The sequence below is a fragment of the Ceratotherium simum genome, chromosome 3 (genome assembly GCF_057802395.1).
Source record: "Ceratotherium simum simum isolate JZ-2026a chromosome 3, ASM5780239v1, whole genome shotgun sequence".
NCBI classification, from domain to species: Eukaryota; Metazoa; Chordata; class Mammalia; order Perissodactyla; family Rhinocerotidae; genus Ceratotherium; species Ceratotherium simum.
In genome coordinates, this window is record NC_141902.1 from 2,947,990 (window position 1) to 2,974,097 (window position 26,108).

The 26,108-nt window shown below is 39.1% G+C and overlaps 1 long non-coding RNA gene across 1 annotated transcript; it reads left to right on the top strand.

Moving 5' to 3' along the window:
- Nucleotides 1-15,348: 15,348 nt before the first annotated feature.
- Nucleotides 15,349-24,744, top strand: LOC147917394 (uncharacterized). Its single transcript, XR_015549567.1, has 3 exons — nucleotides 15,349-15,550; nucleotides 16,990-18,105; nucleotides 23,522-24,744. It is a non-coding gene; the product is annotated as an uncharacterized LOC147917394 (long non-coding RNA).
- The last annotated feature ends 1,364 nt before the right edge of the window (nucleotides 24,745-26,108 follow it).

Below are 26,108 nucleotides of genomic sequence, written 5' to 3' on the forward strand. Positions count from 1 at the left end.
GCTTTGGTTATATTTTCCACAGTCCTAAAATTGGATTAGCATATAGTCATTTAGTAAATATTTGTTGAATTGAATTCATCTGCTTTTATTTATACATCCCCCAAAGTTTAGATAGACACCTTTGGACATGCATGAGATTACTTGATCTCTGAGATCAAACCAGATTCAGAACGGCATTTCCAATAGAACATCTGGTCAGGCACGGGTGACTGGGATGGCTAGAATGGTCTAAGACTGCCCTCCAGTCCAGGGTTTCAGTTGAGAGGTGGCCATAGTCTGTGGCCTTTGAGGCTTGCCAACACCAAGGATTTTCAAGGCTCATCTTATCCACTGTACTTTCTTTATTGTAAGATACCATCCAAAATCTTTATATTCTTTTACCAGGTCACCATGTTTTGTCGCCTTAGTTGTAGGATGATTTTAATTTAATTTAAGAATTTAGGCATCTCAGTAGGGAGGAAGGGGAGTGTGTAAAAGCAACGTTGTTCAATAGTTCATATCAGAAAATGAATGAAAATGAAATGTGTCACCGAAACCATCGGCCAGTCCAGGGAATCACCCTAATAGATAGATATCTGGCCCAGATCCTAAATTAAACTCTGATTAACAGATCTACTGGTTCTTGGTTTTATGGTTTGGCCAAAGCAGAAGGTGGTGATTTATGTGCTATTAAACTGAAAGAATGGTCAGATGATTAGAATAAAGAATTAGAATGTTCGGGCAGTTGCTCTAGTTCTTAGAAGGCACCCACACTGAGAACCCAGCCAAGTGGCTGCAAATTACTCCTGACCACGATTGTCAGCAAAATCAAATGGCCTTTGAGTACTGAGGAAACCTTGCACTGCCGTGTGTTCTCTAGGTCATTTAACAGCAGATAGCTTCATGACTATTTTGTTTGTCTAAAAAGAAGGATAAATCAGAGCTACAATTATTGTGATAAAAGGTAGCTCTTAACAGCTGAACTGGGTTAAAGGCAAACACAGAGAAATCAAAGGTGCAAATTAAATTTCCATAATGATAAAAAATTTGCATGATATCAAACAGTGAGATACCCTATTAGCTGATAAATAACTCATTGCTATGTACCTTAGTACATTTTATGATAATTATTTCTTGCCTAGGGACATTTGTTAAGAAAAACATTCAACACTCACCAACAGAAAGGTCACAAGATACAACTTTTCTAATTAAATTTTAGGATGAATTAAATACATTCTTTGATTTGTTCTATGTCTACAGAATTTTGCTGATATGATTGTAGTTGATTTGTGGCAACCACAAGAATGTTAAAACAAGTCAAATAAACAGAAAGGGATAATAATAGTATAATTAGTATATTTTGATGCAGGTTTTAAGGGCATGTGTTATGAATGAAAACATCCATAAATAGCTCTTTTTGGAAACTTTGATATATATAAATGTTAAATATTAATAGTTCTTGGACCAGATGACCAAAGTGTTCATTAAGCAACCTTTCCAATTACCCTTTTCTGTATCTCTGTGCCATTTCATTTCATTTCTGTCCTGTTTATTCCTTAGAAAGGATAGATGTTCAATAGTGAGGTTGTTTTTCGAAGCAAAGATGAGAATTCAATTTCTATCTCTCTATTTGTTCATCAAAGATTTTAAAGAAAGGTCAATTTTACATATGGTATAAGATGGCCGATGGAGTTCTTGCTTCAAAGAAGGAGACAAGTTACAATATGATGCCCCAAACTATGTTCTAGCTTAGAAAAATCATAACCATAACAAAAATTGTTCAAAGAACAACAATAATCAATATTGTTAAAATAATCGTTAACTATCACTGAGCACACGTGTCAGGCATTATGCTCACATTGAAATATTCATTTATCCTCCTAACAGCTCTGTGAGCTGTGAGGTAGTTCCAATTATCCCCATTTTACAGATGATCAGACCAAGATAGTGTGTGTGTATTCATGAACGTATGCATGTAGGTATCTATGTATGCGCCTGCATGCAATAGGATAATCACACTTACATATATTTTAAAATCTGAATTATTCACATAGCAGTATGTTAAAAAAATCTTTCCAAATCAGTAGAGATAAATCATTATCTTTTTAGCTACCTAACATTTTAATCCTATTGGCAAATATTCAGATAGCAAAAATTTTTTTCTATCATTATTGATGCTACAGTAAAAATACTTATAGACATTTATACATATTCAGTTGTCTGTTATACTATTTTAAATGGAATTGCTAGGTCAGAGAGTTGCATTCATTTAAATTTTGATATATACTGTGAAATGCTGTCCAGAAAGATTTTCCCAATGTGCTCACATCAATGCTGTACACGAGTCCTCATCTCTCCTACTCTCTCGTCAGCACTCGGTATCACCAACCTCACTAACTGATGAAAGCTGCTTGATAAAAATTGGTAGGTAGCCTGTTATTACTTCAGATTGTATTTCTTTCATTACAAAGGAAGCTTTCTCTGCATTATATTTATTCAAGATTTTTAATATTCATTTTATTAAATGTCTGGAAAAGTGCATTGACTTCTACTCTAAGGAAGAATTTTTTCTTTCTTCTATTTATGTGTATCAGTCTGGACACATGGATTGTTTTTTTTTTTTTTCCTGTGGGTTATAATCACTTGCTGTCATTAAATTGTCCCAGAGTGACCAGTGAAAACCCTTTTATGCCAGCTCTTGCGTTCTATTGATATTTGCCACCATTTTTTTAAAGCACATTTTTACTTTCTGACATAGCAAGATGGAGAGGAATGAAAGCATAAGAAAAATCGTCATTTAGCAATGGCTAGTAATGCCTGTTTTAGGCAGATCATTAACGGATGCTAAAGTAGCAGCTAAAGTATGGTGAGAGACAGGATGCTCACATAGGCTCAAAACATCTCCCACAGGATGCTCATGATCACAAAGGGAAAGTGAATAAAATAAACTTCAAAGTGGAGAGACCTGAGGACTCCACCTTAACCAAGCGATTAATGTTAACATGACCAGCAATAGGACAGATATATTCCTGTATCTCCTGACTTGAGGCATGGAGAAGCACCCACACTTAGTGACAATCCTTCCCCAATGGTGTAAACTGCATCTCATCAAGAGCAAACATCACACAAGACTGAGGGATGTTCTATAAAATAACTGACCTGGGCTCTTGGAAATGTCAAGGTTCTGGGGGCAGGCCGGTGGCGTAGCAGTTAAGTGTGCATGCTCTGCTTTGGTGGCCCGGGGTTCGCAGGTTTGGATGTATGAGAATTCTTTGTACTACTTTTGTAACTTCTCTGTAAGTCATAAATTATCTGAACACAAAAAATTAAAAAAGAAGTTTATTGTCTTTAACTCTATTCTGGTATCATCCCTTTCCTTATTGATTTATATGTTCTGCTTTTTAAAGAGTGTCATAATGTTCTTTAATGGAATGTAAACATTTTAGTTTATCCTTTTGCTGAAATTTCTAGTAGGGGCTGCATTTTACCTACATGCCAGGGCATGCAAAGAAGATTGAACTGGCATTTTGATCCCTTGTGTTGATGCAAATAATCCATACTCAACCTGTAAATCACAAGTGAGGTGAGTTTACTCTGGCACGCTTTGAGGACTATAGCCCAGGAGAACTTTCCCATCAAGGAAGGAAGCTCTCCGAAGAAGTAGGGTGTACAGAATGGTTATACGCCATCTTGGAACAAAGAGCGTACATCACATATGACAGGAATATCTCTTTTACTGCAGTCACAAGATGCTTTGCTAGCACAGCAGGTCAGTAATTAATCCTTAGTTTCTGGGGAGAGATGCTTATCCTTAAAGAAATGCTGATATGCAAGGAGGCAACATCCCTATCTTTAAGGGCATCATTCTTGTCTTTGGGACATAGTAAATGTTTAAAGCAGATGTACAATGCATGCTCAACAGGCCACGTCACGCCTTTCTAGAAAAACAAGGTGAGGTCAAGTTAGTTTTAAACCAAATGGCTTCCTCATGTACTCCAATACTTCCTATTGCTTTTCATGTATTCGTCACTTGCTAACTCTTGATGATAAATATCAACATAGCTAACAGATCTATGGCCTAATTTAGATTCACTTATCATATAGAGAAGTAACTTAAATGTGTTTTATTTGTGTGTTTTGATTTCCCCCTATGGGTTATATTATATTATTCTAATCTCATTCAGGTTATGACAAAATCTTAAGACAGATTTATGATATTTCCATTTAACACCAGATACTAATTTTGACTCGCATGCAATTCAGATAAAAGTTAATGTCTTCTGGCACTAACAAGGACACTGCAGCTTTGATTCATGCCATGAAACCCTGAGGATGGAGCTGCTACCATGAGTGTCTTCCAGCTCTTTTCAAAATTAACTTCATAGATGGGATTCAGGAAACCTGCCTTATACTCTTTCACACAAAAGGGAGCTGTACTATAGTAAAACCATGGAGTATTTTAACCTATAGTAACAGCAGGTTTTCAAAGATAAGGACTTATTTTAAAGGTCTGTGGGTTGCCTTAATGCAGGATACACAGACTATCCCATGAACAAACTTCGGTTTTGAAGTGAGACAGGTACAAGTTGCAGTTGACTCTTAGCAAAGACCATAGAAATCTGGATGTAAAAATAGCATCCCCAAGGCTTAGACAAGCTGAAAGAGCACTGGGAAGAGGACTGGGCACACAGTGCTAATGAGAGGGAAGGTAGGGAGGAAGACATGTTCTCAAAAGCAGCGCTATCTAGAAATTTTAGGAAGACAAGGGTGCAGTGAATTATGCAGCAAAATCTGCAATTAAATATAATTTATAGTGACCCCCGTAAAAATAGCTCCCCACTTAGCAAAGGCCAGTTGTAAAAAACATCTTATGAAACCCAAGTGCTGATGCTTTGCGATGCATTCTCATTGTCTTCTGGGTCCTTCTTTGGGTGTTTTCATTAACCTTTGTAACCCAATCCCCAGCTTAATCCTCAGCCACAGCTGAGCTGCTGCAGGATTGGGATCCTGTTCAGCAGTGGGTCACTGAACTGAGTGATGTAAGTCTGCTAATTCCAGGCCTTCTCTCCGTTCTGGGACAGGAGCGAAACGGACCATGAAGAAATCTGGTGATCCTGGAGCGTGGTACATTTTAGCTTTCACTTGTCTCCCTGAATAGTTTCCTTTTCCCCAGATAAAACAATTCACATTATTTGTGAATATCTATCAGAAAATTCAGTCTTACTAAATTTATCATCATTTTGATGAAAAACTTTTCAGAAAGGATTAAATGGAATATTTGGGAGGCATTTTAAGATAAACTAACACTGCATGAGCGCTCAAAACTATTGTTGGAACAGTTAAACCTTCTTAGCCTCACCCGCTTCATGAAGTGTACAGTTCATAAGGGAGCGTTCAGAACTCATCAGAGGAAGGGGCTAGTCTCTGAGTGACATAGGCATCTTGGAGAGCCAAGCTGGCAAACATATGGAATTATACTTTAGATTACTTTCAGAGAATAAAATTACACATATTATAGAAACAGATAATATAACTAGTATATTTATAAATTTCCATTTTATTTTTCCTTCCACATGTACTTTGGAATATTAGAGAGTAATGTCAGTATAGCTGATTGGTGGCTTCATGATAGAAACGTGGGAAACGTGGTGGCATATGTCATTGTTGTCTTGTTGTTAAGTAATAGGAGAGTGCTATGTGTCTGACTGTGGCTGTCCGTGGCTAGAGTGCAGTCCCGCTCCCCTTGTGTGTGACTGGACGGTGAGCAGAAACAGGCCTCACTGCCAGGCAGCGTCCTCCATGTTCTTTCCCTTTTAGCTTGACGTTGACATCCAGTTGAAGGTACAGAGTTAGGTGCAGAGATTCCATAACCATGAGTTCCAAAATCATTGAGTAGCGCAGAACCTTACTCCCTGGAACTACATTGCAATTTTCATGTGAGTTAGGAATAAGTTCCTGCGTATTAAGCTACTGAAATGTTGGGGTTTATTTGTTATAAGAACTAGCATTACCCTAACTAATATAGAAGGTGATAATTGATAGCATGAAAAAGTATAGCTGAATTTAACAGTAAACAGAAGAAAGTAAGAGTAGGTTAAACAAAAGTAATGAAAATATTAAGAAACAAATATATAGTGCAAGCAATGATGTTAAATAAGAAATAAACATAAAATAGATGGAAGAAATAAAATGAAGTATATTCCAAGTATGAATGGACTGATTTTCACTAAAAACCAGACTGCTAGATAGAGCTAGAAGACAAAACCTAGCTGTTTGCCGTTTACAAGAATTAAACTACAAAAATGACGAAGAAAGATTGACAACAAAGAGATCTTGGCAAAGACACACAGTATTGGGCAAAAGCAACCTAAAGTAAGCAGGGGTGACAATATTAATAATAAGGTCATATTTAAAATTGAGAGCACTAAACAAGATAAAAAGGACGATGTATAATAAAAAAGGCATATTTTTGAAGAAGATACATTAGTAATAACCCTATATGAAATGAACTTGGCAACAAAGAAAACTTCTGCAATTTTTAAAAAATGGGCAATTTTATTGTATTACTCTCTGCTCATAAGTCAATACAATTCAAATCATTAATTAGAAATTGAACAAAATGTTTTAACTACTTAAAGTTAAAAAACACGTACCTGGATAACTCTTGTTTCTGTGAAGAAATTAAAAAAGGAAAACATAGGGGCCGGCCTGGTGGCGCAAGTCGTTAAGTGCGCACGCTCCGCTGCGGCGGCCCGGGGTTAGAGGGTTCGGATCCCAGGCGCACACCAACGCACTTCTTGGCAAGCCATGCTGTGGCGGCGTCCCATATAAAGTGGAGGAAGATGGGCACGGATGTTAGTCCAGGGCCAGTCTTCCTCAGCAAAAAAAGAAAAAAAAAAAAACAGAGGAGGATTGGCAGATGTTAGCACAGGGCTGATCTTCCTCATGCAAATAAATAAATAAATAAATAAATAAATAAGGAAATCATAAAACCTGCAAAAAGCAATGGAGAGGAGAGCCCTTTACACATATGGAATGTAGAAAAAGCTAAAGGTACAGGATACTCTACAGCCTTAAAATTCTTATTATTAAAGAAGAGAGAAAAAATAGAAAAATCAAATACTCATCTTAAGAATTAGAAAAAGTGCACTGGCTAGGAATTCAAATCACATTACATAAATTCCATGACCATGGGAATTAGTCTTTCTTTTTTCCCCCAGTTTTATTGAGATATAACTGACATACATCACTGTATAAGTTTTAGGTATATGGCATAATGGTTTAACTTACATTATTGTGAAATGATTGCCGCAATAAGTTTAGTTAGCATCCATCATCTCATATAGATATGATAAAGAGAAAAAGAAAAAAAAGAAAAAAAATTTTTCTCCTTGTGATGAGAACACTTAGGATTTACTCTCTGAACAGCTTTCCTTATATCATACTGCAGTGTTAGCTATAGTCATCATGTGATACATTACATCCTCAGTACTTATTTCTAACTGAAAGTTTGACCTTCTGACGACCTTTCTCCAGTTCCCCCCATCTTGCCCCCCTGCCTCTGATATCCAAAAATCTGATCTCTTTTTCTGTGAGTTTGAGGTTTTTTTGTTTCGTTTAAATTCTACATATAAGTGAGATCACATGGTATTTGCGTTTCTATGTCTGACTTATTTCACTTGGCATAATGCCCTCGAGGATGTGGACCTCACAGACCTCAAGGTCCATCCATGTTGTTGCAAATGGCAGGATTTCCTCATTTGTTACAGCTGAATAATATTCCACTGTACATACATACCACAACTTCTTTATCCATCCATCCATCGATGGACACTTAGATTGTTTCTGTGCCTTGGCTATATTGTGAATAATGCTGCTATGAACATGGGCGGTGCAGATATCTTTTCAAGTTAGTGTTTTGATTTCCTTTGGATAAATTCCCAGAAGTGGAATTGCTGGATCATATGGTAGTTCTATTTTTAATTTTTGGAGGAAGCCTATTTCTTTAGCTTGTAATCTCAGCTCCTAGTAGAGTGCCTAGCTCATAAGAGGCCTTTGGTAAATATTTGTTAAACAAATAAACTATAGGAAACCCAATAATAAAAATGGCTGCCATTTACGAAGCATTTACCATGTGCCAGTCACTGCACTTTACCTGAAGTATTTCATCCACTCAGCAATCCTAGGAAGGTATCAGATTTTTATAAACGAGAAAATAGAAGCTTAAGGAGAGGCCAAATGAACTGCCTAACCTAAAACAGCTAGCAAGTGCAAGGGCTGACAATGAAACTCATGTCTTTTGTTTCAAAAACTCATGAACTAAAGCACTATTTTACCTGGGAATAGCAGAACCTGCATAAGCTTGCAAAGAGAGGATTGCATTTTTCTTATAATAGGGGCATATCAAATTTTGGCCTGTCCTGCTAGATGTGAATATGGAGCTGTAAAAGTCCAGGTGTCTGATCAAGACAGGCTAAGGCTATCTATATGCTGCATCATACTCCCTCTGTGAAGGGCAAAGGGTCAGTCAACAAACTTATTTGGTGGACCATATTAGTTTCCTGTGTCTGCTGTAACTAGTCACCACAAACTGGTGGCTTAAAGCAGCAGAAATATATCCTCTCACAGTTCCCGAGGCCAGAAGCCTGAAGTCATGGTCTGCAGGGCTGTGTCCCCTCCAGACTCGAGGGGAGAATTGGTTCCTTGCATCTTCCCCCGTCTGGTAGCTGTTGGCGTTGCTTGGTTTGTAGCCGCATCACTCCAGTCTCCGCCTCTGTCCGCGCGTTGCTGCTCTTCTGTGCGTACGTGCCATCTCCCTTTGCTTCTCTTTCACGAAGACACTTGTGGTGGTGTTTAGAGGCCTCCTGGATAACCCAGGGCAGTCTCCTCGCCTCAGAATCCTTAGCTTCATTACGTTGGCAGACCCTTTATCCAGATAAGGGAACAGCTACAAGCTCCAGGGACTAGGCCTCGATAACTTTGAGTGGCCATTATTCAACCTACTGCAAGGACCTATCGAGAGAGCTACCAGCCTCGTAGGGGAGCAGAAACAGTCAGTCTGAGTAGGGCAGATAAAAACTGCTAAAGGAATCGAGAAAAGAGGGGACTCATTTGGACTCAGGTTTTGGGTGGAAGCTTCATGAAAATAGGATCTGAGCGGCATTAGGAAGGCTATAAATGATTTTGTGGAGAAGGGGTGAGCAGAGACCTGGAGTGGGGAATGTCCAAGATGAACTTGGGGACAGTGAGGAGGTCTGTGGGGCAGGATCTGGAAGTATTACTCAGGACGGCCAGTATTCATCTGTTGTTAAGTGATTAATATCAAGTAACTATTTTTTTTTTTTTTTTAAATTTTTTGTTTATTGCAGTAACATTGGTTTATAACATTGTAAAAATTTCAGGTGTACATCATTGTACTTCTATTTCTGCATAGATTACATCATGTTCACCACCAAAATACTAATTACAACCCATCACCACACACATGTACCCAATTATCCCTTTCACCCTCCTCCCTCCCCCCTTCCCCTCTGGTAACCACCAATCCAATCTCTGTCCCTATGTGTTTGTTTATTGTTGTTATTATCTACTACTTAATGAAGGAAATCATACGGTATTTGACCTTCTCCCTCTGACTTATTTCACTTTGCATCATGCCCTCAATGTCCATCCATGTTGTCACAAATGGCTGGATTTCATCGTTTCTTATGGCTGAGTAGTATTCCATTGTGTATATATACCACAGCTTTTTATCCATTCGTCCCTTGATGGGCACTTAGGTTGCTTCCAAGTCTTGGCTATCGTGAATAAGGCTGCAATGAACACAGGGGTGCATGTACCTTTGCAAATTGGTGTTTTCAAGTTCTTTGGATAAATACCCAACAGTGGAATAGCTGGATCATATGGTAGTTCTATCCTTGCTTTTTTGAGGAATCTCCATACTGTTTTCCATAGTGGCTGCACCAGTTTGCACTCCCACCAGCAGTGTATGAGAGTTCCCTTCTCTCCACAACCTCTCCAACACATGTTGTTTCCTGTCTTGTTAATTATAGCCATTCTGACGGGTGTGAGGTGATATCTCATTGTAGTTTTGATTTGCATTTCCCTGATAGTTAGTGATTTTGAACATCTTTTCATGTGTCTGTTGGCCATCTGTATATCTTCTTTGGAGAAATGTCTGTTCAGGTCTTTTGCCCATTTTTAATTGGGTTGGTAGTTTTTGTTGTTGAGATGCATGAGTTCTTTATATATTTTGGAGATTAAGCCCTTATCAGATGTATGGTTTGCAAATATCTTCTCCCAATTGTTAGGTTGTCTTTTCGTTTTGTTGATGGTTTCCTTTGCTGTGCAGAAGCTTTTTAGTTTGATGTAGTCCCATTTGTTTATTTTTTCTATTGTTTCTCTTGCCCGGTCAGATGTGGTGTTTGAAAAGATGTTGCTAAGACTGATGTCGAAGAGCGTACTGCCTATGTTTTCTTCTAGAACTTTCACAGTTTCAGGTCTTACATTCAAGTCTTTAATCCATTTCGAGTTAATTTTTGTGTATGGTGTAAGGTAAGAGTCTACTTTCATTTTTGCATATGGCTATCCAGTTTTCCCAACACCATTTGTTGAAGAGACTTTCTTTTCCCCATTGTATGTTCTTGGCTCCTTTGTCAAAGATTAGCTGTCCATAGATGTGTGGGTTTATTTCTGGGCTTTCGATTCTATTCCATTGATCTGTGTGTCTGTTTTTGTGCCAGTACCATGCTGTTTTGGTTACTATAGCTTTGTAGTATATTTTGAAATCAGGGAGTGTGATACCTCCAGCTTTGTTCTTTTTCTCAGGATTCCTTTAGCTATTCGGGGTCTTTTGTTGTTCCATATAAATTTTAGGATTCTTTGTTCTATTTCTGTGAAAAATGTTGTTGGAACTTTGATAGGGATTGCATTGAATCTATAGATGGCTTTAGGAAGTATGGACATCTTAACTATGTTAATTCTTCCAATCCAAGAGCACGGAATATCTTTCCATTTCTTTGTGTCTTCTTCAATTTCTTTCAGAAATGTTTTATAGTTTTCGGTGTACAGATCTTTCACCTCTTTGGTTAAATTTATTCCTAGGTATTTTATTCTTTTTGTTGCAATTGTAAATGGGATGGTATTCTTAATTTCTCTTTCTGCTACTTCGTTGTTAGTGTACAGAAATGCAACTGATTTTTGTATGTTGATTTTGTATCCTGCAACTTTACCATATTCGTTTATTACTTCTAAAAGTTTTCTGGTGGACTCTTTAGGGTTTTCTATATATAAAATCATGTCATCTGCAAATAGTGACAGTTTCACTTCTTCCTTTCCAATTTGGATCCCTTTTATTTCTTTCTCTTGCCTGATCGCTCTGGCTAGGACTTCCAATACTATGTTAAATAGGAGTGGTGACAGTGGGCATCCTTGTCTGGTTCCTGTTCTTAGAGGGATAGCTTTCAGTTTTTCACCATTGAGGATGATATTAGCTGTGGGTTTCTCATATATGGTCTTTATTATGTTGAGGTACTTTCCTTCTATACCCATTTTATTCAGAGTTTTTATCATAAATGGATGCTGTATCTTGTCAAATGCTTTCTCTGCATCTATTGAGATGATCATGTGATTTTTGTTCTTCATTTTATTAATGTGGTGTATTACGTTGATTGATTTGCGAATGTTAAACCATCCCTGCATCCCTGGAATAAATCCCACTTGATCATGGTGTATAATCTTTTTAACGTATTGTTGTATGCGATTTGCTAGTATTTTGTTGAGGATTTTCGCATCGATGTTCATCAGTGATATTGGCCTGTAATTTTCTTTTTTTGTGTTGTCCTTGTCTGGTTTTGGTATCAGGGTAATGTCAGCTTCGTAGAATGAGTTAGGGAGCTTCCCCCCCTCCTCAATGTTTTGGAAGAGTTTGAGAAGGATAGGTATTAAGTCTTCTTTGAATGTTTGGTAGAATTCCCCAGGGAAGCCGTCTGGTCCTGGACTTTTATTTTTGGGGAGGTTTTTGATTACTGTTTCGATCTCCTTACTGGTGATTGGTCTATTCAAATTCTCTACTTCTTCTTGATCCAGTTTTGGAAGGTTGTATGATCCTAAGAATTTATCCATTTCTTCCAGATTGTCGAATTGGTTGGCATATAGTTTTTCATAGTATTCTCTTATAATCTTTTGTATTTCTGAGGTGTCTGTTGTAACCTCTCCTCTTTCATTTCTGATTTTACTTATTTGTGCCTTCTCTCTTTTTTTCTTGGTGAGTCTAGCTAAAGGTTTGTCTATTTTGTTGATCTTTTCAAAGAACCAGCTCTTGGTTTTATTAAATTTTTCTATTGTTTTTGGTCTCTATTTCATTTATTTCTGCTCTGATTTTTATTATTTCCCTTCTTCTACTGATTTTGGGCTTTGTTTGTTCTTCTTTTTCCAGTTCCTTTAGGTGCATTGTTAGATTGTTTATTTGAGATTTTTCTTGTTTGTTGAGATAGGCCTGTATTGCTATAAACTTCCCTCTTAGAACCTCTTTTGCTGTATCCCATAAATTCTGGCATGTCGTATTTTCATTTTCGTTTGTCTCCAGGTATTTTTTGATTTCTTCTTTGATTTCTTCATTAACCCAGTCGTTGTTCAGTAGCATTTTGTTTAATCTCCATGTATTTGTGGCTTTTCTGATTTTCTTCCTATAGTTGATTTCTAGTTTCATACCTTTGTGGTCAGAAAAGATGCTTGGTATTATTTCAATCTTCTTAAATTTATGGAGACTTGTTTTGTGGCCTAATATGTGATCAATCCTGGAGAACGTTCTATGTGCATTTGAAAAGAACGTGTATTCTTCGGTTTTTGGATGGAATGCTCTGTATATATCTACTAGGTCCATCTGTTCTAGTGTGTCGTTTAAGGCCAATGTTTCCTTATTGATCTTCTGTTTGGATGATCTATCCGTTGGTGTATGTGGAGTGTTAAAGTCCCCTACTATTATTGTGTTACTGTCTATTTCTGTTTTTATGTCTGTTAATAATTGCTTTATATATTTAGGTGCACCTACATTGGGTGCGTAGATATTTACAAGTGTTATATCCTCTTGTTGGATTGTTCCCTTGATCATTATGTAATGCCCTTCTTTGTCTCGTTTTACAGTTTTTGTTTTAAAGACTATTTTGTTTGATATGAGTACTGCTACCCCAGCTTTCTTTTCATTGCCATTTGCGTGGAGTATCTTTTTCCATCCCTTCACTTTCAGTTTGTGAGTGTCTTTAGGTCTGAAGTGTGTCTCTTGTATGCAGCATATATATGGGTCTTGTTTTTTTATCCAGTCAGCCACCCTATGCCTTTTAATTGGAGCATTTAGTCCATTGACGTTTAAAGTAGCTATTGATAAGTATGTACTTACTGCCATTTTTTAACTTTTTTTTTTTTTTTTCCTCAGTGTTTTAGTAGTCCTTCTCTGTTCCTTACTTCTTCTATACAGAATTGATGGTCACTTTAGTTTGACCTCTGTCTGAAAGCTGTACTCTTTAACTACCCTCCTCCCTCCTTTTATGTTTTTGATATCATATCCAACCTCTTTTTTGTGCATTTGTATCCATTACGTTCTAATCGTGGAAATAGATAATTTTTCCTATTTGTGGTCTTCTCTTTTCCCCTTAAATCAGTCCCTCTAACATTTCTTGTAATACTGGTTTCTTGGTGACAAACTCCTTTAATTTTTGCTTATCTGGGAAAATTTTGATCTCTCCTTCCATTTTGAACGATAACCTTGCTGGGTAGAGTATTCTTGGCTGTAAGTTTTTTCCTTTTAGCACTTTAAATATATCATGCCATTCTCTTCTAGCCTGTAAGGTTTCTGCTGAGAAGTCAGCTGATAGCCTTATGGGGTTTCCTTTGTATGTAACTTGACATTCTCTTGCGGCTTTTAGGATTCTCTCTTTATCTTTAATTCTGGACATTTTGATTATGATGTGTCTTGGTGTGGGCCTCTTTGGGTTTATCTTGTTTGGGGCTCTCTGTGCCTCCTGTACCTGGATGTCTGTTTCCTTCCTTAGGTTAGGGAAGTTTTCATCTATTATTTCTTGAAATAGATTCTCTGCCCCCTTGTCTCGCTCTTCTCCTTCCGGGACACCTATAACACGGATGTTAGTGCGCTTGATGTTGTCCCAGAGGTCCCTTAGACTGTCCTCACTCTTTTTAATTCTTTTCTCTTTTACCTGTTCACCTTGGGTAATTTCTTCTGGTCTTTCTTCCAGCTCACAGATCCGTTCTTCTGTATCCTCTACTCTGCTTTTGAGTCCCTCTAATGAGTTTTTCATTTCCAGTATTGTATTCTTCATTTCTGCTTGGTTCTTTTTTATATCTTCCATTTCTTTGTTGACATTCTCACTGAGTCCATCTATTCTTCTCCCCAGATCAGTGAGCATCCTTAACACTCTTAGTTTGAACTCTCTGTCGGGTAGGTTGCTCATTTCTGTTTCACTAAGTTCCTTTTCTGGGGTTTTGTCCTGTTCCCTTACTTGGAATGTATTCTTTTGCCTCTTCATTTTGCCTCTTTCCCTGTGCTTGTGTCTACGTATTGGGTAGGTCAGCTACGTCTCCTGCTCTTGGATAGGTGACCTTATGTAAGTGATGGCTTAGGAGGCTTCCAGTGTGCTTCCCTCAGTTCTCAATGTTCCAGGGGTGACCCCTATGTGGGCTACGTGTATCCTTCTGCTGTGGCCTGTTTGCTCTCCCTGTAGGCGCCCAGGGAGGCTGAGTTATGCTCCTGGCCAGCTGTTGTAATGCTCAGCTGCTTGTAGTTGTTGTGGGCCCTTCAGTCTCTTTATCAGGTGTGGGGAGCCCCAGCACAGTTGGCTGCAAGTTCTAATACCACATTTGTGTTGCAGTATTTCTTTTAAGTGAGTAGGCCCCCACCCTGGCAGGTTGTTAGGGTCAGGGCCTTACAATTGCTGTAAGCCTCTAGCCTATTAGGTCTCTTGTCAGCTCTCTGAGGATTGCAGCTGGGTGGGGCTGGCCTCAGGCACAGGAGCACCCAATTGTTTCAGGTTTTGGAAGGTGGAGCAAACCTCCTATGTGGGTCTTTGAGAAGTACAAGTCTTCTGTGGCTGAGAAGCCCTGCCGCCCACAGGTCCACACACACAGTCAACACAGTCCTGCCCCGTGTGAGCGCCCCGACCTCCCCAAGTGGACCCAGTCTCTCCACGGCGGGAGACCCACACACTCTGCCACCGCCCCACACTCTCCACCCGCTCCTTGTGCACACCCTGCCCCGCTCAAGTCAGCTCAGTTGCCAGGCTGCAGAGAATCCAGTCACCAATCTATGCAGGCCCACACGTTGCCTGAGGGCTTGTTGTTGGGTGGGGCTAGTCTCTAGGGTGGGCTGTCTGCCCTGGCTGAGCTGGATTAAATCGGTGCTCTAGCGGGTGGAGCAGACCCTGGGCTAGCAGGTCTCAGGGAGAACTCCAATGGCGTCTGTGTCAGCACGCTCACACCAGGCCACAACAATGGCCGCCGCCAATGTCCCAGTCCCTGGAGAGGTCTCACCCCTCACCGAGATGCACTCAGGGCCTATTAGGTGAGTCTCTTGTCACCGAAGCACTGTGCACCTTTCTTTCTGGTGATTTTAGGATGCTTTCTGGAACGGGTGAGTTTGTGCGTGGGCCCTTTAAGAGCCAGTTTTAGTTTCTTTGTGAACCGGGTTTTCTGGGGGTGCTCCCCAATGCTTTAGTAGCCGGCAAAGTCAGATATTATGCTGCTGGTCTCAATTGTGCTGGGTCCACAAAATGCCCACAGCGGGGGCTCCCCGGCTCAGGGCCCCGCGCCTCCAGGGAGGCTGCGTACCTGTGAGCTGCTCCCGGCGGCCGTGAAGCTGGCGGCTTGTGAAGGCGGCGTTTTTCCTCTCCGGGAGGGAGTCTCTGCCTCTTCCACCTCAGTTAGGATTGTCCGTTGTTGCAGGAGTTCCTCTCATCCAGTTTTCAGTTCTGTCTCAGGGGTAATTTTCCACGAGTAGTTGTAAATTGGCTGTGTCCACGGGAGGAGGTGAGTTCAGAGTCTGCCTACGCCGCCATCTTGACTCCCAATCCCCAAGTAACTATTTTTTAAAAACTGCTGTGCACGAGCTGTTAAATGTGAGGCAGGCTTCTCCAATGAAACTTCATTCTCTGGCAGATGTGGCAGCAGCAGTTCAGAAATCCCAATGTTCCCCCATATGCACATTGAGAGGTCGTTTGTCTCCCTGCAGTAGAGCTCAGAGTACACACCGTCGAGAAGGAGTGTCTGGACCCCAGAGTGGGATGTGGTCCAAACACATACACCCCTTTAGGAAGGTTGAGGTAACCTTGAGGGATTCGAGAACCAGATTATCATCTGCTGATGCTGCTTCATTGTATGTCTAAATCCTCATCTAGCCGAGCTCGCACAGCGCTGTCAGCTCACTTCTATGTCTTACAGCCGCCCATCACCTGGGGCTTAGGGTGACTCTGGTAACTTGATTTTTGCAAGAGATGTATTTATTCTGCTGGGGAATATCATCATTTTTCTTTATTCTCTCTTACATTCTTTCCATTATATTCTGAGTTTGCCCATAGGACAGAAATAAATAGCTCAGTCTTCTTTAAAAACAAAGTGAGAATTGAATAAATTTAGAAGCAGCTTGGTGCACCTAATGCTGATCAAAGAGTGTCTTTCATCAATTTATTCAGTCCTCTCTCTTCCTAAAGGAGACTGGGTATTTATTTTGGTTCATGGAAAGAGCTCTTGGCATCATGGATGGAGCCAGAATAATTAAGAGTAATAGTTGGGCATAACTATAGTTGAGCAAAGACATGACTGGAAATCTGATTTACTCTTTTTTAAGGTAAAAGCAACAGCCCTATACAGACAAATTATATTTGTAACTTAAGACTTTAACATTTAAAAATCCTACTCTGGTGTAAATTAATTGTGTGCTTGTGTTTCTGAGGGAGGTGGTCTCAGTGTAGAGGTCTTCAGCGTTTTTCTGTTTTATTTTCACAGGGCAGGAGTTGTCCTTCTCAGGAAACTCTGGCTCTCAGCTGCCCGTCAAAATGGAGAGTTCTTTCAAGCACCAATTTCACGGTGAAACCCTTTTGGTCTGGAAGGATCAGAGCATTCTTACAGGAGGTGGAATTCAAGAGTACTCAAAGCACCTTCTAGTCTTTCTGTCCCTCCTTAGCTTTTGCAGAAGCTTAAGGACTCTGCTGCTGCCTTGAACTTTCCCCAGGTGCACTTCTGACCCCGTGACTTGGGCCTCTCCTAGGTTCGATCACCCAGGTGGTAAAGACGTTGGTCAGGGAGAGAAAACTAATATCCTCACCCACCTCGACTCTGACTTAAGTACTAGACATTTCCTGATGTCCCAGCCTGCTACTCAACAGTTGTAGGAATGAGCTAAAGAAAACAGATAACATGGGATAGCTCCAGGTTTAGGTGAAAGAAGTTTTAGGATGCAAATAATGCCAAAAAGGGTTAGGAATAGAATTAGCTAAAGGTAGAAAAGGCTGGAAGACTGATGGCCAGGCATTACAATTTTAAGTACCTACCTGTGTGGCAGGTAGAGTTCTAAGTAGACCCCACGATTCCTGCCCTCGAGAGCTCATGTGCTCTCTCAGTTATTCAGTCAAGCACTAATCTAGGGACTGCTGTGAATGGATTTTGAAGATATAATTAAGGTCCCAAATTAGTTGACTTTAAGAAAGGGAGATTATTTGGGTGACTCTGACCTAATCGCATGAGTCCTTTAAATCCAGGTCTAGAGCCAGAGACAGAGAAGTCAGAGAGACTGGAAGCTGGAGAAGGATTTGATGTGAGGGAGGTTCTCCATGGATTGCCTTAAAGATGGAAGCGGCCACGTGGCAAGGAATGCAGGCAGTCTCCAAGAGCTGAGAGCAGCCCCTGGCTGGCAGTGGGCCGGGAGCAAGGCCCTCAGCCCTATGGGAACACGGAAATGAATTCTGCCAACAACCTCAATGAGCCTGGAAGCAGATTTTTCCCGAGCCTCCAGGCGAGAACCCAGCCTGGCAGACACCGTAACTTCAGCCTGCGATACCCCGAGCAGAGAACTCAGTGTGGCCACTCTAGACTTCCACCCACAGGACTGTGAACTAACAGGTGGTAAGTGCCCTAAATTGGTGGTAATTTGCTACACAGCAGTAGCTAACTGACACACCCTTCTTTTCTCCGGGGTGGCATGTCAATCCTAACAGGCTGACACAGTGTCAAGGTCTTGGCAGGGGAGGTCAGGAAATGACAGCAGGTGTCGGGCTAGAAGCCCACTGCCACATCGTCACCTCCTCCCGCTTCCGTCTCCAAGCAGCAGGCCTTTCCCACGGGTGTTTGCTGTGTATTCTCCGTCCTGCCTGTTCTCTCGTTATCAGTCCACGCTGGCATCTGCTGCTATGTCCCTCTGTCCTCACCACTGGCCTCTCTGTGCTGAGTCTCTGTGAGGCTGCCCTCAGGATGAGATTCCTGGAGTCCTGCAGGCATTTCTAATCACTGCTCCTCACCATCTGGACATGGGATTTCTCTACAAGGCTGGAAAACTTCCTGGAGCTTTATTGGGGAAAAAAGAAATTGTCCTCTGTGCTCTCCAAACCCCAGACCTATCTGAGGTCCTGGCATTCTCAGCTCTCCATTTCTCAACCCATCATGCCAGATGTGGGACTCAGGAGAGGGTCAGGGTGTCAATTCCCTTCTTGAGAGATGGTCATTAACATCTAACTCTATAGCTTGCCTCCTCATCACTTGCCATGAAAATTCTATATCCCGTTGCATGGGAAAAACCTGTAGAGCAAGTATTCTTCCAGTTTTATTTGTGTCATACCTGGGTTTTGGTATATTAAAGTGAAAGCCAATAATTTGCCTCATTTGTTGTGTGGTTTTTCTGTGACAACTCCACCCTGAGACAATGAGGGCTGCATAAGGGTCATGGAGTACAAAAGGACTGTAGGGAAGAAAGAAACAAGTGAATTAATGCTTTAAATACTCCTTCACCATACACAATTTTTTAGAGTAAATTAAGATAGGTGGAACTACTTAAAGAGAACATGAGCGTCTAGTTTTCAATGAAAATTACTCAAGAATAATGACTGAGGAACTGCAAGTATTCTCCCTAGGATACAGTACTTAAAGTTGTTTTAGAAAGATGAAGAATTAGTTTAATTAGCATGCTATTACATAATATTTTAAAAATATTTATTAGGATAAATATTTTTAAAATATTTATTAGGGTAAATATTTTTAAAATATTTATTAGGATAAATATTTTATTGAGATTTTTCAAATCATAATCTAACATTCAGTTTTTGAATGGATAATTAATAAAGATGAAGGTTTGGAAAGTTCTTCTGTGGAAATTGGCTTAAGTGTTCTGATTTTTGATATGTTACTCTAAAACACTGGATTATATATTTTTTTCTTACCCAAAAGAAAATTTTTATTAAATAGTGAATATCATTCAACAAAATAATTCAAGGATTTGTGGAACAATAAAATACTAGGATTATAAGGAGACAGTGATAATTTGTTTTAAATCTCAACCATTAATGCCACACTGTGTATACCTAACTTACTCATGTTTATAAAGGACATTTGTCAAATTCCAGTCTGTACTACATTTCAGTAGTAGTTTAAACTGTATTTAGGTCAAATATTTAAAATTGATCTATTTATGAAAAATTCATAAAACTAAATGTTTTAGATTTTGGATTTTAAAAATTTGTCTTTAAGGAAGTAAACTAGTTTAATATATCTCACTGATGGAAAACCTATTTATTTTACATTCTTTTTTTTTTTTTTTGGTGAGGCAGATTATCGCTGAGCTAACGTGTGCCAATCTTCCTCTATTTTGTATGTGGGACGCTGCCACAGCATGGCTTGATGAATGGTGTGTAGGTCCGTGCCTGGGATCTGAGCCCGTGAACCCCAGGCCGCTGAAGCGGAGAGCACAAACTTAACTGTTATGCCACTGGGCCGGCCCCCTATTTTACACTCTTAATTTGAAAACTTGCTTTCTATTAATGAAATGTTTCCAAAAGGTAAGTGACAGGGAGAGGATTGTGTTGATAGCACTGTATGGAACAGACCTGTTTTTAAATATTACAAAGTTGTCGCCAGCTCAGGGTTGAATACTTTTGTGTAAGCATTGTACACAAAGTAAAATTGACTGTCAAGTGTTGCAATTTACCAACTAAAAATATTATTTCTGTAAATGGTAAGGGGTAATATTTGTGAATAGCAGACTTTAGCAATACCATCTTATTCAGATTTTGGGCACTCTATTAACTGGTGGATACTGAGGTTAAACGCGTCAGGTTCAGCACTGGAAAGGAAGAAATCGGCTTAGTGTACAGCTGCTTGTCTTTGATGGGTATTTTACATTATTTGGTCATTATTTAGCAGACATCAGGGTACTCAGGAAGAACACAGGTCTAGAAATTAGGAAACAAATCGTATTAGGGTCATTACTCCCTTGCAGATGCTAGAAACCCAACTTTCACAGGTGAAGCAATGAAGTACCAGGAACTTCAGCTGCAGCCCGAGGCAGTTTCCAGTGATGCGACATTTATTCTCTTCTCTTTTGCCTCTCCACTCTGTCTTCCAGCTAAGCTTTGCTCTCAGAGCAGCATTGATCTGAGGAGAGTGGGGTCTTTTAAAGAACTCTCACGTCCTTGCTTGAACTACAATTCTGCCCTGGACCAATCACAGTGACCCAGGGGTGAAGTGGGGCTCTGACTGGCCAGCTGGGTCACATGACTCGTGGATGTTAGAGAAAAGCAGGCCTACCTAATTTACCGCCTCATCCAAAAAGCACCGAGTGGAGGACATGTGGTTCCCAAGTAGGAAAGGTTCTGAACTAAATCCTTTCTACCTGTGTTCCATCACGTCCTTTCTTCCGTTGACTAGAACTGTGGCCCACAGCAAGTCACTTAAATAGACTGGGCCTCGGTTTCTTCAACTATAAAATAAGATGTTGTTCTCTATGGTTTATATTCATCCGTCTGTCCATCTATCCATCCTTCAGGTAGTGACCACCCTCTGCCAGGCCCTGTGCTATTTACTAAGAATTCAAAGAGCATTAAATACGACCCCTCCCTCTGATGGCCTAGTGTGGGGTGGACGTAGTTAAGCCAGGACAGTGCACTCTTGTGTAGGGCGTTTGGAACTCCAGCAGTGATAGCTGCCATTGGTTAAGAGTCTATTGTGCGCTAGGTTCTGGTCTGCTAGCTTGCATACCTTCCGGATCTGGCCCTCATGTTACGTGATTAGGGATTGACTGAACTAAAGTCCTTTAAAGATGAGGAAACCAAGATTAGAGGGATCTGGTGAGTTCCTCGGAATCAGATGGTCAGTGGTGGAGGCTGGAAATGCGAATTATTGCTGGACCTTGGCTTCTCTGTCCTCTTCACTACACGGTAAGCAGAGAGAACAAGTGCCTCTGCCACAAGGATCAGAGGATCCTTCACTGCAGAGGTGACAGGACAACCGGGTGCAGAGATAGGAACTTGCCAAATGGAGAAGAGAAAAAAGCATAGAAATGTGTAGTTTTCCTGGGGGTTAGTGAGCAAGTGTTCCTGCAGAGTCAAGTCAGGGCTGCAGGGGAAACTGAGAGGGACACAGGGAGAATAGCAGTTGGTACAAACTGAGACGGGCTCCGAAGGACACTGGACTTGACTTGTGGGCAGTAGACATGGCTGTGGAGGGTTTAGGACAGAACTCTGAAGAATCATATTTTCATTTAGAAATATCATCTGAAGTCCTTTGGATGCTAATATTTTATAATCTAGTGTCACATGCAGTTGTACATTTTATTAGGTAATTTAAACAGAAGAGCTTGAAATATTGTGTGGAACAAATATTATAGGATTTATTATAACTTTTAAGTTTTGAATTCTATAATGTCTTTCATATAAGAGTTAACAAATTCTTTTTTTTAATACTAATTCTCTTCTTGGTTGGTATTTCCTAAGTATTACATGATGCAGAACTTTAGATCTTATATTTTTCCCTGGTCACCATGATTATCTCATTTTACATAAAGGAAAACTGAGATGCAGAAAGCTCTGACTTGTCTGTGGTTGTGTCTACGACTGGGTTTTTCAATTCAATACCTTTTCATACAGAGTACCTTTGTGTTAATCAGTCAACAGGATGATTTAAGAGTCTTGAGGTCCGTGTCTCCACGGGAAGAGATGGTATGAGCTGAGGGTAGCTGTGCTTATCCCACTGGCTGCCCCTGAGTTAGGCTTCATTTACAATGTGGACTCTAATAAATTAAATGGAATGAGCAAATCAACTAACTGTATATTAACAATGCTGCTAAATTATTTTTGACTCCTTTTGTCTGGGATTTAATTATGTTTTCATGTTAAACCATTATTCATTTGAAAATGCACCCTAGTACTTACGGTGCTGTCTCACTCGTTACAATAATTTGAGTGTATCACATAAAAATTGTACTTGAGTTATTATGGCTTTTCTTGAGAGGATGTTAACCCTCTGGCCTGGCGCTGAAAATGCCTTGCCGCTTTAAATAGATTAGACAATGTCTTGAAACATTTAATAAAGAATGGTCCTACAGGATCCTAAAATTGCATGCAAGTTAAACCTTATGTGCTTTGAAAAATTAAAAGGACAACACAAGCCTATTGTATTTTTATCTGTTTTTCATGATGTAAGGTGTAGATTCTATTGGTATTTTTATTTTAAATGGAAGTTGAGCTACATTTAGATAACCAAGCTCATCAAACTTCCCCTTCTTGATCCTTTTTCCTTGACTCTCATTTCTGGACACAGAAGCTGCATGACAATTCTGGTGTTACAGATGTGTTGCAAGACATGCTGGGTAAACACATCCAGAGTTGAAGTGCCACGTTTAGCACGTGGAATGGTTCAGGCACATTCGTCTTAGAAACCGCGCCCCCCTATATACATAAGAATGGGTTTATAAGTCTTTGGCCTCAGGTCAACATACCTTACACTCACATTTCTTCACTTTTTTTTCCAATAATTCTTTCTGTCTATGGACACTTAAAGCCAATGCCCACCTGGTTTGACTCCCAATTTCACTGCATGGTTTGTTGCTTGGTTTTATTAGATTTACAAATGTGTCCGTGATTTACGTGTAATCATATTTGCTCTGTAATTCTCTGGTGCTCAGGGACACATTACTGTTTCTCATGGTTGGCTAAAGGAGAGTTTTCAGTACACAATTATATTGTTCCATCTTTGCTGGTGCAGGAGTTCAGATGAGGTGATGGATTAGGAGAATACAGTCTTTATTGACATTATATAATGTCCTTGCTGACACAAGGGAAGTTTATACATTTACTAATAAAATTCTCTGTTCTTTGCTCAAATAGTCTAGGAAAACCTAATCTTTGAAATGTAGAATTGATAAGAGACAGGCTGAATATGTGGAAATTATTTCTACCTAAGGGCATGGTGGGTAAAATTGAGAGGAGAAAATGAGTTAAGAAAAACTGTTCTGGAACTTGGTTAAAAACTGGGTCTGATTATTGTACTTTCCCAGGTTAATGCTCATTTGAAGATAAGTGCTTCTCTGAAGAGCCTCGTGAAAAGGCAACACACATTTTCATTCCTGTTTGCAAAAGTTGATCGGACTCCAGAAGACGGCCTGAAAACTGCTTAGAATGAATTTTCATTTTATTCTGGGAAATAATGGTAACTGTCCCTACTAGAGAAGCAGAAGGTGACATTTTATAGAAGGCAGTTTACTTAATGAAGTATTACCTAAGTGGAAATATTTCAGGAATGTTTAAAACAGCTTTATTGAGGTATAATTGACAGACAATAAATGGTGCATGTTTAAAAGGAATAATTTTAAAGATATTATACTTCTAGATAAATTCCTTTATCAGATATGTGATTTGCAATGTTTTCTTACATTTGTGGCTTGTCTTTTCATTTTCTTAACAGTATCTTTGAAAGAGCACATTTTAATTTTGATGAAGTCTAATTTATCAGTTTTCTGTTATGGATTGTTACTTTTGCCTCTGTGCCTAAGAAACCTTTGCCCATCCCAAGGTCACAAAGATTTTTGTCCTATATTTTCATCTTTTTTTTTTTTTTTACAGTTGTAGCCTTTATATTTTTGTTCATGATCCATTTTGAGTTAATTTGTATGTAAGATGTGAGGTATAAATTGAAGTTTAACTTTTGTATATGGACATCCAATTTTTCCGTCACTATTTGTTGAAGAGACTGTCCTTTCTCTACTAAATTGTCTTTGCAACTTTGTTGAAAATCAGTTGTCCATATATGTGTGGGTATATTTCTGGAATCTCCATTCTGTTCCATTGCGTTATTTTTCTGTCTTTACAGCAATACCACACTGTCTTGATTACTCTAGATGTATAAGAAGACTTGAAATCAGGTGGTATTATTTCTCCAACTTTGTTTTTTCCAAGTTGTTTTGGCTATTTCCATACCTCATGGTCCTTTGCATGCCCATGAGGATTTTAGAATCAGTTTGCCAGTTTCTACCAAAAAGCCCACTGAGATGTGGATTGAGATTGTATTGAATCTATAGGTCAATTTGAGAGAACGGACATCGTAACAATATCAAGTCCTTTGACTCATCAACATGGTGTATTTCTCCATTTAAATTTTTCTCAGCACTATTTTGTAGTGTTTAGATATTGCAGTATTTTGTCAGATGTATACCTGATTATGTCAAATATTTGTGATTATTATAAATTGTATTGTTATAAAATTTCAATTTTCAATTGCTTGTTGTTATTACATAGAAATTAAATTGATTTTTGCATATTGAGTTTGTATCCTGCAGCCTTGCTATTAGTTTTTTTTAAATAGGTTACATTGAGTTTTCTATATATTTAAATAATTTTATACTAATAGTTTCATCTATCACTATGCTTGATGTTTAGGGCCCATAAACACTTAGCAGTTGCTTTGTCTAAGGTCACCTGTGAAGAATTTAACAATTCTGTAACAATTAACATTTAGATCTCTAACAGAAGATGCATAGTGTTATAAGAGTTATAGCCAGGACCCAAATGCAGTTAGGAATAAAATAACCATCTTTTGCCAGAGATCATGACTAACTTGAAATTTTAAGCAGCTCCCTATATATATTGTTAATGCTCAATAAATATTAAATATTAGTTAAGTTAAGTAGGCTAAAACTTTCTTCCCAATATTGATTTACCTTCGTATAACATTTATCCTCTAAAGAAACAGAATAATGCATCAAGGTGATTACAACGTTTCTCTTTTAGATCATTCTTTTCCATTCTTTGTTCTTTGGAGCATTATAAAGAGCTTTAATCAGGATTAGCAACAGTACTCTGCCATTATCAAAGTGCCTTTAATAAGGGTGTTCAAGTTGTTTTTTCCTGAATAATTTCAAGTATTAAAACTTTGTTCTTTTTGGATGTTTACAGAGAACTAATCATAGCCAGTAAATCACTTTCAGAAGAAATCTGTTCAAAGACAGATATATATCGAAAACCTTCTTTCTCTTTGTCTATTTAAAGATGTGAAAGTGCAAAACAACTAATTCTAATTTGCAAGGAATTTTTCAGGTAAATAGATTCTTTTGATCTCTTTTAGGGAACCAGCTTTGTAATAGAAAATCTTTTAATTTCAATTATGAGGCAATTAGATAAGGATTTCTTTCGAAAATCATTCTTATCCTGTAAGTCTGGATTAGAGAGCAGGCCTGGGTGCTCCCACGGTTCTGTCTTTCTCCTACCCTGGCGATGCTCAGTCTGCGTGGGGACTGCCCATTTCCACGTGGATACTCTGTCTCGACTGTCTGCTCTGTGTGGTCAAGAGTCTCATCTCGCCTTCCTGCTGCCTAACACAGTGTAGAAGACAGAGGGCATTCAAAACATGCTACTTCTGAATGAATGAATTACTTTAAAACATGATTGCACAAATAACTAGATTCTATGGATTGTGTCAAATCAGCAAGTCATGTAGAATTGTAGTGACCTAACTTTTATATATTTAAACATTATATAGGTAAATTCTAGTACTAGTGGGTAAACCAAGTAGAATCATTTTTTTTTTAATTTAAGATCTTTTTATAGCCAGGAAATTAAATATTTTCAACATCCTGTGATGCTAATATT